This window comes from Theropithecus gelada, chromosome 13, assembly GCF_003255815.1.
Source record: "Theropithecus gelada isolate Dixy chromosome 13, Tgel_1.0, whole genome shotgun sequence".
Taxonomy (NCBI): domain Eukaryota; kingdom Metazoa; phylum Chordata; class Mammalia; order Primates; family Cercopithecidae; genus Theropithecus; species Theropithecus gelada.
Window position 1 is genome coordinate 106,253,212 of NC_037681.1, and position 18,210 is coordinate 106,271,421.

General features: G+C 47.4%; 1 protein-coding gene across 1 annotated transcript in view; it reads left to right on the plus strand.

Annotated features, from left to right (window-relative positions):
• TCF7L1 (transcription factor 7 like 1) overlaps positions 1-18,210 on the plus strand; it is a 181,733-nt gene that overhangs the window by 46,725 nt on the left and 116,798 nt on the right. The window lies entirely within an intron of this gene.

Here is an 18,210-nt window from a genome sequence, read left to right on the forward strand (position 1 = left end):
TCAGAGATGTTTCCATGGACAGTAAGCTGTTTAGAGGGGAAAGGAATAAGCTTTTGAGCCATTTGAATTATTTAGAGGAAAAAAACATAGTGCCTTTCTTACATGCTTTTCAGAATTTCCTGTGTTTTCACCTGTCATTTGCTGGTTACTGTTTGGGCTTCCTTTCTTGGTTGTAAACACAGTTTGTTTTGTTTAGCCATTTCCTTCCCCCTCGAATACCAACACTGATCGATTCAGTCTTCGCCTGAGTCATACATGGTTCATGTATCTCTTTCCTTTTATCTATCTCCCCTTAATTCACGCTATTTACTGAACTCCTCCTGTGCACCCAAGGCTCCAGAAGGAGCTGGAAAAGGGGCAGGGTGGCAGGGGTGGGAAGGGGACAACTGTGTGGAAAGTCAGCAGGGCTGGAATCCTGGCATCTAGGCCCTTTCACGCTCCTGCTCAGAGGGCTCACTCTCTCCAGGCCAGGAATGCTGATATTTAATGAGCACTTACTAGATGGTTATTTGTCCATTTTATAGACAGGGAAATTGAGGCCTGCCAGTGTTAACTGACCTTTCTAAGGCCTGGAATCTGAAGTTGGTGCAGCTTCACTGAAGCCCTGGCTTAGCCATGGTTGCCACCCATCCTATCTGAGCTTTGAGAACCATGGAGACAAGACAGGCAGGGCTGTGTTTTTAGACACTCTTGTCTTGGGTGTCTCAAGGTAGGGGTCACTTTGGAGCCTCAGCCAACCCTACTGTGATTGGATCTTCTGCCTATGGCCTGTTTCAAGGGGAAGTGGAGTTTGGGGAGACAGTCAAGAGGATGGATAGAAGAAAGGGGCTGGTTAACCTGAGAGGAGAGAAAGTAACCGCCCATCAGAGTCTGGGGCTGATAAGGGAGGGCTCCTGGAAGACAGAGCTGATGCTTCTCTCCACCTCTGAGCTGCTTTCCCTCCAGAACCACTGGCTTCTGCAGGCGTTGTCTTTTGCTCCTTAACAGCAAAAAGAGACTAATTGCCTTTATTGCCATGTTAAAATCAATAGAGCCACTCACCCTGAATTCAAAATAATACTGACCTAGGGAATTAAATTGGGACCACCTGTGGTTTGTTTCCTACTAGAACAGTTTCTTGTTTCCCTTGGAATGAAACACAGCCCGAGTCCTGGAGGAATAGTTCTCAAATGCACCCGGATCACCTGGAGAGCCTGTTAACACACAAGCTGGGCTCCACTCCGAGAGTGTTTGATTCGGCGATTCTGGGGTGGGGTCCTGAGAATTTGTATTTCTAAGTTCTCAGGTGATGCAGATGCTGCTGGTCCCAGATGGGACTCTGAGAACCTCTATACTAGGTCATCTCTCAGATTTGGGCCTTTGTTCTCATCTTCCCCCTCCAAAACCTAACATAATCCACTACATGTGGTAGAGAGCCATCTAAAAGAGAGTTTCAGTCAAGGGGCTCTGGCTCAGTCCTGGAGCTGAACTGCCCCCTCCCTTGCTCTGCTCACATCCTTTGCCCCTGAGGCTGAAACCCTCCATTACCTGCTGCTATGCAGGGATTAGGATTAGAACAGGGCTGAGTGGGCTGGTACGGGGAGGGCCCTGCTGTAGTGTTGGTTTAGCTCCTTTTAGCACAAGGAATTTGATGAGCTAAGCATTTTCCATGGCAAGTGCATAAAAAAGATTTCTTACCCTTTTTTGAAAGAAAGAAATATATCCTTTCTCTTGAGTCATCACTATTGTTAGTTGCTGAATGAAAAAAAAAGGCTTAAAGCTCTGGTCTTTGAACACTTTTCTCTGGGTGCCTTTCTCAAGCTGTAGAAGATCTCTCGGGTTAATTTTTAATAATTGTTAATGGCTTCACACATAGGGGGCATCTTGCCCTCCTGTGTAGGGTGTCACTGCCCAGGACATGGCTTAGCCGGGTTCTGGGAACAGCTGCAAGGACTGATGGAGAAAGGGGCAGGAGGCATCAGCTGGGGCGAGGGCTGAGAAGATCTCCTTTGAGAGATGGGGAGGGAGATGTGAGGCTGAGAATCTGGTATTGAGTTTCTAAACTTCTGATCTGCAAAGCCGTTGTTTTTTGTGTTTTTTTTTTAATTACTTTTTTTTACCTTTTTTTTTTTTTTTTTTTGTAAAGACAAGATCTTGCTATGTTGTATGTTACCCAGGCTGGTCTTGAGCTCCTGGCCTCAAGCGATTGTCCCTCCTTGGCCTCCCATAATGTTGGGATTACAGATGTGAGCTACCACACCCCAAAGTGCTCTTTTTGTTGAACAGTGTGTGAGCCCAGCTACCTGGAGGGTGTGTGTGTCTACCTGCCTCATGACGGCTACATCCCACACATTATCATACCCCTCAAATGTGCCTTCCAACCCCACACAGATTTCTTGTGGTTCCCATCCTGGTGAATCTTCTCGGTTATCCACATTAAAGACCTCAGTGGAATCTTCCACACCACCTGGCTCATGATGGTCTCTGCTCCTTACCTTTCACATTCTTCAGAGGCTAGTGACCTCCTAAAGTGAGGATTGAGGAAATAACAACCATGATAAGAGTTACAGCTGACCCTGGAGTGTTTCCTATGCACCAGGAGCCTGTTCCAAGTAGCTGTATTTATTCACTCACGTCATCTGTAGCAGCCCCAATACGTAGGTTAGGGCCTATCACTAGCCCCATTTATAGGTGAGGTAGCTGAGGTGCTGGGAGGTTGCATGATGTGCCGAGCGTCTCACAGCCAGCAAATAGCAAGTAGCTAGACTGCTTCCTACCTGGCAGGTCTGAAGCACATGATTCCTAGCCGCAGCCTTGCTAAGGGCCCCTAACAGATGGTGGCCTTCCCCTGGCATCCAGAGTGGCTCTGCTGACTGAAGAAGTCAGTTGTTTCTCCTCTGCAGTTCCTGAGGGAAAGAGAAAAGGGGGAGGCTGGTGGGTTCAGGTTTCATAGACCTAAGAGGCCAGCTGCCCTGTGGCCCCTGCTGAGTCAGGGCTTCTTTTGGGGGATTAGGGAGGAGAGTTGTGAGAGAAAGAGGTGCAGAGAGCAGGGAGCACCTGAGAGAGGGCTGGAAGAAATGGTAAACAGATGGACCCACCCAACGAGAGTGGCCAGCATGTGCATGTAAGGGGCAAGCAGCGTGGAGGGAATGTATTCCTTGTCTAACTTGGCATATAGCCAAAAACTAGGTGTAAGTGAGTAAACCACAGCCTCCAAAACTGCCCCAGGGAAAGGCCCTGCTTTGGAAAGTAGAAGGAGGTATGGGAGGCTCCCAGAGGTACAGGTGTGCCTCCGTGCTGGGCCTGGGCCCGCCTACTGGGGACAGCAGCAAAAGGGAGCAAGTAACCCAGAGGAAAAAAGAACTACGTGTGTGACTGTGTGGTGGCCAGGAGAGGGTTCAGCACACAAGGGGAACCCCAGGCAGCTCCCAGAGCCAAGGGGAAGCATTCCTTTTTATAGTTGAATGATCCCAGGGGAGCAGAAGGCTGGCTGGAGGAGAGGAAGAGGAATTCTGCTTGGAGAAGAAAGTCTGGGACCAAACTGTGTCCCTAGCTAAGGTTACTGGTCCGTGTGTCTGCACCTTAAATCTAAGACCATTGGTTCCTTTGTGCCTGTGTATATCCTCAGGGAGGGTTTCCAGGGCGCTCATCTGGTGTTGCTCCTCTTTGGGGCACCTCACTCATTGACCATTAAGCAAGCATTGAGTGGGTGTCAATTTAACAAGTGTCTTGTGTTCGGTGCCAAGGCCAGGGGTATGTACAAGGCATGCTGAATGCAGTCCCTGCCACAAGATCCGTATTTCAATAGGGAGGGAGAGGCAGAACTTTGTGTAAAACTGAAACCTTACCGGGCGGGCCCTGTGGTGTCTAAGGCCACACCAGGAGTCTCAGATCCTGCCAAAGGACAGGGGAAAAGGGAGCAGCTGGTGGACATGGTGAGGAGGCAGGATGGACGGGGCGCCTGAAGGAGTTAAGTGGGATTTCGGTTGGAGAGGAAAACCAAAGACGGCAGGGAGAGACGAGGCCCTCAAAACTGAACTTGCTGGTCAGATGGGAGATGGACATCCAAGCCTCTCCCTGAGGTCTGGCACGTGGTCTGGGGCACGGTCTGTTCTGCAGCCATAGCCGCTGGCCTGCGGGACCTGCAGGTAGAGTCTCTGATAGTCACTCTTTGTGAGTTAAGGCCAGATGCAGGCTTCAGACACCTTTAACTGAGAAGCAGGTGGGTGCTGGCCTGGGATGCCAGGGAGCTGAGGGTAGAAGGAATGTGTTAATGCCAGCAGCTGTTATCTGATCCTGGCCCTCTGTGACTTCCTCTTCACCCATTGTTAGCATACCAGCCAGACTGAAGGAATGAATGAAGTGAGTAGAGAGGTTCCCAGTCAGGCTGTTCCAGGCAGGATAAGATAACCCTGGTTTTCTGCACTCCAGAGAGCTTGTGCTGCCAGCTTTTGATGCTAGAAAACCCCAGGTGGGAAATGACCCTTTGAGTAGACTGGATCTGAAGCTGGTGGTGATGACTGCTTCAGTAGGGACAGAATAACCACTTTCAAAATAACACTCCAAATGGCTTAGCACAATACAAGTTGATTTCTCTCTCCGTCACGGTCCAGTGCAAGTCTGCATCAGCGCTGCCTGTTCATTCAGGAACCCAGATCTTCCTGTCTAAGAGCTCTGCTGTCTTCCTGAGTGGTGGCTCCCACTTGGAGTGTCAGAAACACCTGAGGACTTGTGAAAATACCTTGCCGGGTCCCCACCTCCAGAGGAAAGGTCCTGAGAATCCGCATTGCCAACAAATTATCAGAGGATGCCAATGCTGCTGGTCCTTGGAGCACATTGAGAATCCCTGTTCTAGGGTTTCGTGGTTCCCCACTAGAGCATCTGCTTCAAGGGGTGAGAGAGAGCAGAAGTCGGACACAATGACCCCACTTCACTCCAAGGAAGCCTGAGAAATGTAGTCCTTTTGTGCGCCCAGGAGGAAAATCAAGTGGTATTGTCTGTGCCACAGTGAAAAGGAGCAGCACAGAGCCTGGTTTAACGTGGTCTCTGCCTGAAATACTAGATATCAAAATGCATTTCAAATGGATGGGCAAGTCAGCCAAGAGTGTCACTGACTCATAGGCATAAATGCCTTTCAAGAAGGCAGATCATGAATGGAGGTCATTACTAAATGTATAACTTGTCCTATTGTGCTGGCATCAAGGGGAGTCACCTAGGACTTGGGTTCCTAGGACGGATGGCCCGTGGTGTCCCCAGTCCAAGCTTTATGTCCTAGGCCTAGGGAAGAATGCGTCAGACAGTAGTCAGATCATTGTTGGACCTGATGGACTTTGCTTCTGACATTTCCATGATTTCGACATGGCTTTCTTGGTGTCTTTGTTGCCTGTTGTCTCTCAGAGCCCATAACCCTGCTGGCTTGAATAAGGCAGTAGGTGTTTTATATTCAGAATCTTAGCCATGGTGAATAAGCATGTCATATATAGTTCAGCCCTGATTTTGGGGAAAATCATCGGGTGAGTCAGCAGGTTTTATGCCTGTGCCCAGCATTCTGAAGGATGTAAGAGAACATGACTCCAGGATGTTTGGAGAGGCAAAAGCAACCCAAATAAAGTAAGCGAGGACTTAGTGCAGACTGCAAGTGTCTTGGCCAGAGGTGGCATTACAGAGCCCAGCTCAGGATACAGAATGGCTCCAACAACTCCGTCCTGCTCAACCCACTTCTGGAGCTTCAGGCTTAGTTATAGAAGCTGCAGTTTCACCAGCACTTAGACAAACAGATGACAGCAAGGGTCTGGGAGGCCTCCGCCTGGAGAAGAGGGAAGTCAAGGGGCATTTCAGCCTTTGAAATCTTTGTAAAGTTGGGTTGTGGTTGTGGGAAGAGAGGTGATATAAGGTGTAATTCCAGGAAGGAGAGCTAGGCCTAAGTTCTCCTCTCCTCAATGGAATAAGGTTGATTTTTTTTTTTTTTTTTTTTTTTGAGATGGAGTCTCGCTCTGTCGCCCAGGCTGGAGTGCAGTGGCCGGATCTCAGCTCACTGCAAGCTCCGCCTCCCGGGTTCACGCCATTCTCCTGCCTCAGCCTCCCGAGTAGCTGGGACTACAGGCGCCCGCCACCTCGCCCAGCTAGTGTTTTTTTTGTATTTTTTTTTTTTTTTTTTAGTAGAGACGGGGTTTCACCGTGTTAGCCAGGATGCTCTCGATCTCCTGACCTCGTGATCTGCCCGTCTCGGCCTCCCAAAGGAGGTTGATTTTTGTCTTGGGGTATGTGGGCACCAGAGCTGTTTAGATAGTTTGGCAGATTTCATGTTAAGGAAATGACTTTGGGAAGAAAAGCAGGTGTCCATGTGGGTTAGAAATCTAGAAGGGCATTTTCCATGGAGTGAGCCTTTAGCCAAGCTCTAAAGGCCAGGTAGGATCTGGGTGATCAGGAGGACGCTCCAGTCAGCAGATGGGCAGTGAGGCAGGGAAGAAGGGCGGGACCAGGCCTGGTATCAGAGCTGGGGCTGGCAGGGGAGAGGCAGCGTCCAGGAAAGTGGAATCCGCCTGAAGACTGCGGAATCTTCCATGGGGAAGGTAACCCGGAAGCGGTTTCAGAAGTTTGGTTGTTAGTATTCAGATTGGGTATTGGAGGAGAATGAGGGGACAAGGGGCAAATTCAAGAGCCAGCTTTCAGGAAATAGGTCTATAGTCCTTGGTGGTTCTGGTGTCTAGATGATGATGGTGATTATGAAAAAGTCTCTTTGCAGTCCCAGCCTTCAGAGCATGCAGGTGGGAGGCCAGGTTCCTCACCTGGAGAGCCCCGCAGAAGATGATCTCATCAGCCTACCCCTTTCTTGGCCCGTCTTCATGGTGTATAAGGACAAGGCCGCAGCACTTGGACCCTCTCTCAGGGGGTGCTGCTGTGCTTAGACTGAGACGGTGGCCCTGCTGATGTTCCCTGCCCTTGCTGTGGGGTGGGACAAGGCTAGGGAAACTAACGGCTGTGCTCCCCTCTCTTCTACCTGGGGTAGGTCTTTGCTGTTCAGTTTGGTCAGGCGGCCTGGGCAGTCACATGAGTGATCCCTTCTCATCCTCACAGCACCCTTACAAGGCAAAGATTCTTAGCAGCCGATCTGTTTTGTTTCCGACTGAAACGAGCTCAGAGAGTCAAGGGCCTGGCCCAGGGTGTCACAGCAAAGTTCAGTGACAGGTTCTGCCTGTGTCTCAGTTCTCTGACTCCACATCTAGAACTTGTTCTCTTCCCCCATTCAAGAGCTTTTATAGCCCCAGATGAAGAATTTCATATTTCTTAGGAAAGTGACTACCTGGGCAAGGACTTAGCAACGCCTGAGAAATTAGCTTCAGGAGAGTGTGCCTTAGTAACATAAGTGTCATAATAACCAGCCTGTATTGAGGGACTGCTCTGTGCCAGGCCAGCGTTTGAACTCATGAATCTGCATCACAGCATTTTTTTTTTTTTTTTAAGGAGATGGTGTCTTGCTCTGTCACCCAGGCTGGAGTGCAGTGGTGCGATCATAGCTCACTGTAGCCTGAAACTCCTAGGCTAAAGCGATCCCCCCCGCCTCAGCCGCCCCATTAGCTGGGACTACAAGCAAGTGCCACCACACTGAGCAACATCACGTCTTACAGAAGAGGAAATGGGAGGCACAGAGAAGAGAGAGGTTAAATGAGCTGTCTGGGGTCACACAGGTGGAGCCAGTCTCAAGCAAGAGCCAGCCAGTAGAGTCTCACACTTAACCACAGGGCAGCCAGAGCTCCTCATGGAAGCTGGCTTGTTTACGTGGCCCGGCTCCAGAGAGGGTTGTCCTGTCTATCTCTGCTTGTGGGTTTTCTGGGTAGGCTGCATTAGAGAGAGACGATATGTCTCAGCCTGACACACCACACTCTGCTGAGGTTGTGGCAGCCCCTGGTTTGGGGTTAGGACGTCTTAGGAAGTGGCAGCTCACGCCTGTGGCGGGTTTTTGTGATGGGCTGATAGAGAGGAAAGTGGTCAGAACTGGGAGGGCCCTCACTGTGCGGGTAGCCCCATGTTGGTTGAGGCCTCCTAGTCTGTCTGTATGCACTGCTGCCTCATTTAACTTGAGGCTTATATCCTCGGAGCAGCCTTCCAGGAGATAGAAGTTTACCTCCCAGTCAGGAGACAATACAGGGAACTTTTTTGTTTTGAGAGGGAGTCTGGCTCTGTTGCCTAGGCTGGAGTGCAGTGGTGCCATCTCGGCTCATTCCAAGTTCCGCCTCCCGGGTTCACGCCATTCTCCTGCCTCAGCCTCCTGAGTAGCTGGGACTATAGGTGCCTGCCACCATACCCAGCTAATTTTTTGTATGTTTTAGTAGAGAAGGGGTTTCATTGTGTTAGCCAGGATGGTCTCGATCTCCTGACCTTGTGATCTGCCCGCCTTGGCCTTCCAGACGTGAGCCACCGCCACAGGGGACTTTTTTTTTTAGAGCTCGTTCAAAGTAACATGGAAAAGCTGAAGGTTCTCTGAGTCGCAGTGGCTCCTCCTTGCCATGAGGGGGCGCCATCCGGAGTCAGCGCTTCCTCTGAACACGTCCTGCTTGGATGGGACAGGCAGCCATGGTAGCCATAGAGCACATGGGCCTACACTGCTTGGATTTAAATTTTCACTCCTGTTGTTTCCATGATGAACATTCCCCAGTTTCTATGCCATAAATTTATAATTTGGGAAATATGATCACCACTACCATATGGCTCCCATTGTGTCTTCTAATTTAGCAAAGATGATAAATTTGTTTCTAGAAAGTTTTAGGGTTAAAAGCATTCAATTGGATTTGATTCGTTGGAAGTTGGTGATGTGCCTGATGTATCTGTAACAAGAATATCCCATTCTTCAACCATGCTGCACACAGAGTTAGAAGGAGTCCCAAAGAAGGCATTTGCCTGAATAATTCCATAAAACATCTATGTAAAAGAAGACATAAACGGAGGAAGGAAAATACTAGGTAGGTAATAAAGACATTTTTCATACTTTTATCCTGTTTGGAATATAAATTCTTTGTTCTCAGCTAGATTTGTACTATACTAATTGAGGAAAGATAACAACGAACCTCCACCCTTTGACATGTATATGCACTTCTTTTCTTTGCATGTGAATTGGTGGATACCATGTATAAATGTCTGCACGTGTTGGCTGAGTGTAGTTTGGTGAACATTCTCCATCCCCTGCCCCCAGCCCTGACTAAGATGCAGAACCAGATACACATTTTGGAAGAACTGACCTTAGTGTTGTCAAGTAGGTGGAACTTGTCAGAACGTCATCTTTTTGCTCTTACTCCTCCCATCCTCATTCATTCTCCAAGTGCCCTTTTCATTTCACTTCCTTTTAGAGCTCCTCTCAGCTGTCAGCTAGAGAAGACCTGATACTCTGATTCACCCCAAGATTCAAAGCTCTCATTTCTTATCTCTCACAAAAGAATTTTCTGGATGAACTGTTAAGCCAAAGGTATGACTAATAGTGGAATTTCACTCATCTGGGACAGACTAGATGGGGAGATATTAAGGAAAGAGACTCTTCCTGGTGTACCCAGAATTATGGAACTCAGATGTCCCCATGTGCCCTATGTTTCTTGCTGAAAGTTTTATAGTTTTGTGTTTTACATTTAAGTCGTAAGTCTTATGTTTAAGATCCATTTTGAATTACTTTTCGTATAAGGTGTAATGTTTAGGTTGAGGTTGATTTTCTTTTTCCCCCTCTTGTGGATGTCCGCTTGCTGTAGCACACTTTGTTGAGAGGACTATACCTCACCATTGAATTGTTTTTACACCTTTGTAAAAAAGCAAGTGGGCAGTTTGTGTTCCCTATCGTGTTCCGTTGATCTCCATGTGTAGCCCTCTACCAAGACCATGCTGTCAGTTACTGGAGCTATATAGTAAGCCTTAACACTGGGAAGAGAGATTCCTTTATTCTTTTTCAAAATAGTTTTGGCTCTTCTAGGGCCTTTCTCTTGTGTTCACAAAGAAACTTATACATGTGAATATTCATAACACCTTCATTCAAAATAGCCTCAGTCTGGAAACTATCCAGATGTTCTTCAGTAGTGTATGGTTGACCAAACTGTGGTGTATCTACACCATGGAATACAGCAATAAAAAAGAACAAATTATTGATCACATACAACAATATAGGTGAGCCTCAAGGAAATGATGCTGAACGAAAAAGTCAGTCTCCAAAGGTTATATACTACGTTCGCCATTTATATAACATTCGTGAAATAACAAAATTATAGAGAGAGGGAGCAGATGAGTGGTTGCCAGGGGCTAGGGATGGGGAGAATAAAGGAGAGGTATTGCTCAAAAGGTAGTGTGAGAGAATCTGGTGGTGATGGTACAGTTTAGTATTTTGATTGTGGTTGTTACACAAAGCTACACATGTGACAAAATTGCATAGGGCTACACACATGCAAACACACACACACACACACACACACACACACATACACGAGTGTTTGTAAAACTGGTGAAATCTGAGTAAGTTCTGTGGAGTGTGCCAATGTCAGTATCCTAGTTTTGATAGCATGCTAGTTAGCTATGCAAGATGTTAACATCGGGGGAGGCTAGGCTGGATGCTTGGAACCTCCCTGTACACTTTTTTTTTCAACTTCCTATGAATCTACAATTATTTTGAAATAAAAAATTAAAACAAAACAATATTACATTCTGTTTATGTCACATCAAGAGTGACAAACCTGTAAAAATACGCATATATGGTTGCCTCTGCAAAAGGAGGCTTCATCTGATTTCTTAACATTTTATTTCTTTTAAAAACCTGGTCTTGAAGCAAACATAACAAATGTTAACATTTGTGAAGTTAGGATGATGGATTTTATTTGTTGTATTTTTCCTTGTCCTTTTTTATGTATGTGAATCATTTCATTATTTAAAAAATAAAATAAATATAAACAAAAGCAATAATTATGCCAAGGTATGTATCTCCCTGGTATCTTGATCCACTCAAAAAAGTGGTCTGAATGTTTAATATTTCCTTAGTAAACTGCTACTTGGTCACAGGCTTCTCTCCATGAATTACTAACTCGGGGTTGGGAAGCCTAAGAACATAATCCATCTTTTTTATTATGACAAGCTAATTTAATTTTAATTGCTCCTTATAGTATTGCATTATGAGGAGGAACTATCTTTAATTATCTTTTTGGGGGGATGTTTCTAAAGTAATGTGATCTCAGAAGCAGAGCATTGTCCCTCCCAAAGTAGCCACCTGACTGTGAACTTAAAATATTTGTGTGCAACAGTGTAAATAGACTTCTCTGCTCCTCCAACTGGTGGAGCCTGCCCTTCCCCCTGAAGCAATTAAAAGAATTCCAGGTGGGTGGTTCTCCCCTTCCAGGTCCTATTTAAAAATACAAATGTCGCTTCGAGGATTTTTTTTTTTTCCCTGGAATATACCAAGTGAGTGACACAAGAATTGGGACTCTAGCCGGGCGCGGTGGCTCAAGCCTGTAATCCCAGCACTTTGGGAGGCCGAGACGGGCGGATCACGAGGTCAGGAGATCGAGACCATCCTGGCTAACATGGTGAAACCCCGTCTCTACTAAAAAATACAAAAAACTAGCCGGGCGCGGTGGCGGGCGCCTGTAGTCCCAGCTACTCGGAAGGCTGAGGCAGGAGAATGGCGTGAACCCGGGAGGCGGAGCTTGCAGTGAGCTGAGATCTGGCCACTGCACTCCAGCCTGGGCGGCAGAGCGAGACTCCGTCTCAAAAAAAAAAAAATAAATAAATAAATAAAAATAAGAATTGGGACTCTCCATTCCTGATTTAAATATTGGCCATGTCCTTTCGAGATCATTTTTCTTGGTGACATGTTAAACAATCTCAGGTCAGTCTGCGTCCTTAAAGATCACTGTGGGTGTCAGGAGTGCTGCTAACAGATGTACACGATGGGCACATGGAGGCGCCCTTCAGCACCTTTGGCTCCGATCCCCATCCTGCTCTTAAAGAAAAGGGCATTCTGTTATTTATTTGTTGGATTTTAATTTCTACCTCTAGCCCTCTTAAGGCTTCTCCATTTAGTGCCATCCTCTGCTGCAGTTACCACCATCGGGGGTGGGAGTGGGGGTGGGGGTGCTGTACAGTTGGCGGCCAAGGATGCCGTTGAAAAGTGGAGAAGTCTTCACAGTGCTCTTTGTGGAAGGACGCCTCCCTTCCCGTGGACAAACCCCGGGGCTGGAGCCCTCCCGGCTGCCCAGTGGCTTTTGTGTGTGTGCAGCTTTCAGCTCCTGTCCATCAGGCTGAAAGGGCCCATTCAGGGGCATTCATGCGCCTCTGAGACCCCGGCCGCCTGGACACAATCAGCTGAGAGGGGCGCTGCGAGCCCTGCACATGAGAATGCGCCCACTCGGCCTGCCTCCAATTGTTTGGAGGAGCCCAGGGCCCGGGAGTGAGCCCAGAGGAATGACACTGGACAGCCACTTGGGGTTCATTCATTCCGTGCACTCGGAGCCTCTGGAAGGGAGGGGTGGGAATACCTTGCAGTGAGCTGGGAATGAGCAAGTTCAGGGCTGCTAGGGCTAATCTTTGGTCCTGACCTTCAGCTTTTATCTCTGTGTACACCTCTTGAAGCCCCTGCTTAAGGGTAGAGACCTTGTCTTCTTTATCTTTATGGTCCCACATACCTGAGGCACTCAGTAAGCCCTTGTTGAAGGAGTGAACTGAATTGCTGCTCCTTTCATGTAGCTCCAGGCACACTGATGTACTTTAGGCACACTGATGTACTTTACTATCCTTCGAATAGGCCACAGAATATTCTGCCTCTTGGGGTGTGATCAACCTACTGAAAAGACTGGAATCACCTCTTAGTTCAAAGAGAGTAGACTTTGAGATCTTGGAGGGAGGAAGGACATTTTCAGGGTGGGAAGTTGCCGTAGAACAGGGTGCTGATGGCCAGGGATCTGCATTTGGAATTTGAGAGGCTGAGTAAGGAGCACCATAGGCCTCTGCAGAGGCCAGCCTTGGGTGGGTGGTTTGCAGGAAGGGGCAGGACCTGGTGCTGACTTGGAACCAGTGGTGGTAGATGTGGAGATGGGAGAATGGACTTCATGGTCACCCTGTAACTTGTACCATTTGGCAGCCAACACCCTCGGAACCTCTGGCACCTGATGACTGACCTAGGAACGTAGGGGAATGAAAAGCACAGGCCAAGATGCTACGGAGCCTTTGTGTTCCCCAGTTTTAAAAAATTTTGTTTAAGGATCACAGCAGCAGCAGTCGCAGTCATAGCCAAAGAAATAGTAGAGGCCGGGCGCGGTGGCTCAAGCCTGTAATCCCAGCACTTTGGGAGGCCGAGACGGGCGGATCACGAGGTCAGGAGATCGAGACCATCCTGGCTAACACGGTGAAACCCCGTCTCTACTAAAAAATACAAAAACTAGCCGGGCGAAGTGGCGGGCGCCTGTGGTCCCAGCTACTCGGGAGGCTGAGGCAGGAGAATGGCGTGAACCCGGGAGGCGGAGCTTGCAGTGAGCTGAGATCCGGCCACCGCACTCCAGCCTGGGCGACAGAGCCAGACTCTGTCTCAAAAAAAAAAAAAAAAAAAAGAAATAGTAGAATCTTCTGTTTATTGGGAACTTACTGGACTAAGAGCTTTGTACATAATACTTCACTGACTTAAGCTGTTCTGTTGTGATATACGCCCATGTATGAGTGGTAAGTGCTGTAGTCACTTTAAGGTAGGAAAGGTTATTATTCCCATTTATGGATGCAATACCTGAGGCTCAGAAATACTAAGTGGCTTCCCAAGGTGAGTGGCAGAGCTTCAGTGGAAACAGGGGCTTAGACTCTTAGCAACTCAGGTGAGGGCTGCTGCCAGCATTAATGACTCTGGTGCAGTGAACTGAGTTATCTTTGTAATTTCTCCTTCAGTTTTAAGTGTTAAGAAAGAAGGAAGAAAAGGAAACATACCTCTGCTAGTCTTTAAGAGCCTTATAACTTAGTTGGAGAAACGTAGCACACAATATAGAAACACCTTCCAGGCTGCCAGTGCTGAGTGGCGGTATCCATGCTGAGGACAGGTAGGGAAAAGCTTTCCTACTTGTCACATACCCTGGGGAGGTGATCACAAACCCACTGCATGACCCTCCTCCCAAGGAAGGAGTTAGGTTGCCCCATAGCTAAGGGAGGGATGTAGAACCACTTAACATGACATTGGTTTCAAACCATCTGGTCCCACCAGCTTCTTCTGTTAGGCACAGGTGTTATGTGACATCTCACAGACCCTGATCTGGTGCTAGCCTAGGCCAGATCACCAAACCCTGCCTGGCCTTAGCTTCCTGCACTGTGCAATGGTACAGAAATGGGATGGCGCCTCTCATAGGGTTAGTTAGTGTTTGCATACTGTGTGCTCTGTACTATTCTGTTTAGTGCATTTAGAAGTTGATTTCCTTGGCTGGGCATGGTGACTCATGCCTGTAATCCCAGCACTTTCGGAGGCTGAGGAGGGCAGATCATGAGGTCAGGAGTTCAAGACCAGCCTGGTCAACATGGTGAAACTCTATCTCTACTAAAAATACAAAAATTAGCCAGGTGTGGTGACAGGCACCTGTAATCCCAGCTACTCAGAAGGCTGAGGCAGGAGAATCGCTTGAAACTGGAAGGCGGAGATTGCAGTGCGCTGGGACTGCGGCACTGCACTTCAGCCTGGGCAACAAGAGTGAAACTGTCTCAAAAAAAAAAAAAAAAGTTGATTTCCTCATTGGATGTGACCAACTTCCTACAGAGGGAAGAAACTTCATATTCAGGTCCCTAGGATAAAGCTTTTCATAGGGAGGGGACGAGAATTTAACTCCAGGTCACCAAGAAAAGTCATTTTGCAGCATGGAATTCGGTACACTTTTGTTTTCACTATGGTCCCAGAATCCTTTGTCCTCTGCCAAGGGGACACTGTGCTGCATAGGGCTGGGTGTTCCAGCTATGTAGCCGTGTGCCTGATGGCAGGTGCAGCCACAGTTAGCTGAGGGGCAATGGTTTCCATTCAGAGGTCTGTTTCCTTCTACCCTATTTCACCCTAATGAAGATATGTCATCTTGCAAATGACTACATGTTTTCTATCCTCCTCATTTCTAATCCTGAATTTAAGCATTGGAAAGAACTTGAGCAAATCAGTCAGCTACTGCTCCCCCACCAAACTCAAGTCTAGTCATCTGCAAAATGGGGCTAGCAGTGAAAACAGTATGAGTTAAATGAGATGATACATGTCAAACATGTAGAGCTCTAATTTTTTTTTTTTTTTTTTTTTTTTGAGACAGAGTCTCCATCTGTTGCCCAGGCAATGGTGTGATCCTGACTCACTGCAGCCTCCGCCTCCTGGGTTCAAACGATTCTCATGCCTCAGCCTCCTGGGTAGTTGGGATTACAGGCATATATGCCCAACTGATTTCTGTATTTTTAGTAGAGATGGGGTTTCAGCATGTTGTCCAGGCTGGTCTCGAACTCCTGGCCTCAGGTGATCCACCTGCCTTGGCCTCCCAAAGTACTGGGATTACACGTGTGAGCTGCAGCACGTGGCCTGACTAATATTTTTTCTTTTTCTTTTTTTTTTTTTTTTTTGAGACAGAGTCTTGCTCTTTCACCCAGGCTGGACTGCAGTGGCACTATCTCGGCTCACTGCAAGCTCCGCCTCCCGGGTTCATGCCATTCTCCTGCCTCAGCCTCCCAAGTAGCTAGGACTACAGGCGCCCGTCACAAAGCCTGGCTAATTTTTTGTATTTTTAGTAGAGACGGGGTTTCACCATGTTAGCCAGGTGGTCTCGAACTCCTGACCTTGTGATCCGCCTGCCTCAGCCTCCCAAAGTGCTGGGATTACAGGCATGAGCCACCATGTCCGGCTTTTTTTTTTTTTTTTAAAGAAACAATGCCTACCTCTGTTGCCCAGGCTGAAGCGCAGTGGTGTGATCACAGCTCATTGCAACTTTGAACTCCTGGGCTCAAGCAATCCTCCTGCCTCAGCCTCCCGAGTAACTGGGACTACAGGCATGCACTATGATCCTTGACTGATTTTAAAATTTTTTTTGTAGAGAAATTTTTGTTTCTCAACCAAGTTTTTGTTGCCCAGGCTGGTCTTGAGCTCATGGCCTCAGGCAGTCCTCCCACCTCAGCCTCATAAAGCACCGGGATTACAGGCATAAGCCACTGTGCCCGGTCCGTCTGACTTACCTAATTGGGTAATCACTCAATAAAATGAAGTTCTTATTTTTTCATTTGAATTAATTGTATCGATACCTGGGAGAAGCCAAAGGTTGCTTTGGTAGTTGTGACTCCATTGACTAACCCCCTTTGCTGTCCTTAATATTTATGTAGAGCACTCAGGCTAAAATGCCCATGGCTTCCCTGTCCTTTTATCCTCATGGGTGATGGAGAGTAAAGCACAGAGGGCCAAGTGACTTGTCCAATTTGCGTAGACAGTAACAGTTCCCCATACAGGGCTGTTTCCACAGCTGAGGAGCCAAAGTCTCAGGCAGGTCTCAAAGCTGGCAAGTTTAGACTAAGTGATATTTTGTCTGGGTGGGATTCTGATTGTGCATTTTTCTTTTTTCTTGCTCTAAAGGACATTATTAGGGCCGGGTGCAGTGGCTCATGCCTGTAATCTTAGCACTTTCGGAGGCCAAGGTGGGAGAATTGCTTGACCCCAGGAGTTCAAGACCAGCCTAGGCAACAAAGCGAGGCAGGAGAATCACTTGAAACTGGAAGGCGGAGATTGCAGTGCGCTGGGACTGTGGCACTGCACTTCAGCCTGGGCAACAAGGGTGAAACTGTCTCAAAAAAAAAAAAAAAAATGTTGATTTCCTCATTGGATGTGACCAATGGCTGAGGCGGGAGGATCACTGGAGCCCGAGAGGTCAAGGCTGCAATGAGTTGTGATTGCGCCACTGCACTTCATCCGGGGTGACAGGGCAAGGAGACACTGTCTCAAAAAAATAAATAAAAATAAAAATAAATAAATAAATAAATAAAAATGAATAAAAATGAATAAATGAATTAATAGAGGACATTATCAGTACAACTGGCAGCATTTGAATAGTCTGTGGATTGAGTGATAGTATTCTACCAGCAGTAATTTTCTGTTCTTTGTTCCTTCTTCTCTGCCACTACTCCACTTGACTAGCATTAAAAAAATAAAAAGCAATTAAAATAAATAAGATGGCAATTTTATGACTAGGTAAACTGGTAATGTAAGAGAATGTCTTTTTGGGGAAATATACACAGAAGTATTTAGACAAAAGGGGGCATCATGTGTACATCTTGCTCTCAAATGGTTTGGGGAAAAATGCATATGGAAAGGGAGAGAAAGATAAAGTAAGTGTAGTTAAATGTTAACATTTGGGGTATTTAGGTGAGGGGTATGTGGAAGTTCATTTTACTATTCTTGCAAACTTTATGTAAGTCTGAAATTATGTTAGTATTTAAAAGTTAAAAAAAAAAAAAAAAAGGCCTCCTCTGGCCAAGGTGGTAGGAGGGTTAATATGAAAAGATGGGAGAGGGGCTGTGTAATGGAGAGGGGTGGGGTAGAACCCTGGAAGGTGAACCCCTGGGAGTGGAGGGCTGAAGACATGTGAATGAAGAGAGGAGAAGAGGGGGAATAAACTGTATAAGAAAAGTCCCTGAACAGGGCACCATCCCACCGAGACAGGAGGGATTACCTTCAGGAAATGATGTGGGCAGACTCTAAGGCATTGCCAAGTTGGAATTACAGAATTCAGGAGTGGTGGCTCACACCTGTAATACCAGCACTTTGGGAGGCCAAGGCCGTGGATCACTTGAGGCCAGGAGTTCGAGACCAGCTTGGTCAACATGGCAAAACCCCATCTCTACTAAAAATACAAAAATTAGCCGGGCGTAGTGGTGCACATCTGTAATCCCAGCTACTTGGGAGGCTGAGGTAGGACAATCAGGCTGATAATGAGCCAAGAGAAGAGAAGAAACCAAGTCTGCCAAGAGAAGTATCATGAATTTGGACCTTGGAGAATGAAAATTGTAGGAAAAGTAGGCAGGGTGGATGGGCAGGGAAACCCAAAGCATGGTCGGGGGTCCTCTGAGGATGATGGGGATCCTGCGACTAAGGCCAGCCAAACCTGAGTCTAGAATTGTGTGCCCCCAGGTGCCCTTGAGCCCAGGGTAAATAGCTGCTGTGATTTCAGCAAGCGGCAGTGTGTGCCGTCTCACAGTAAACACTCCAGGAGTGGGTTCTCACAGAAGAATCAGGAGGAA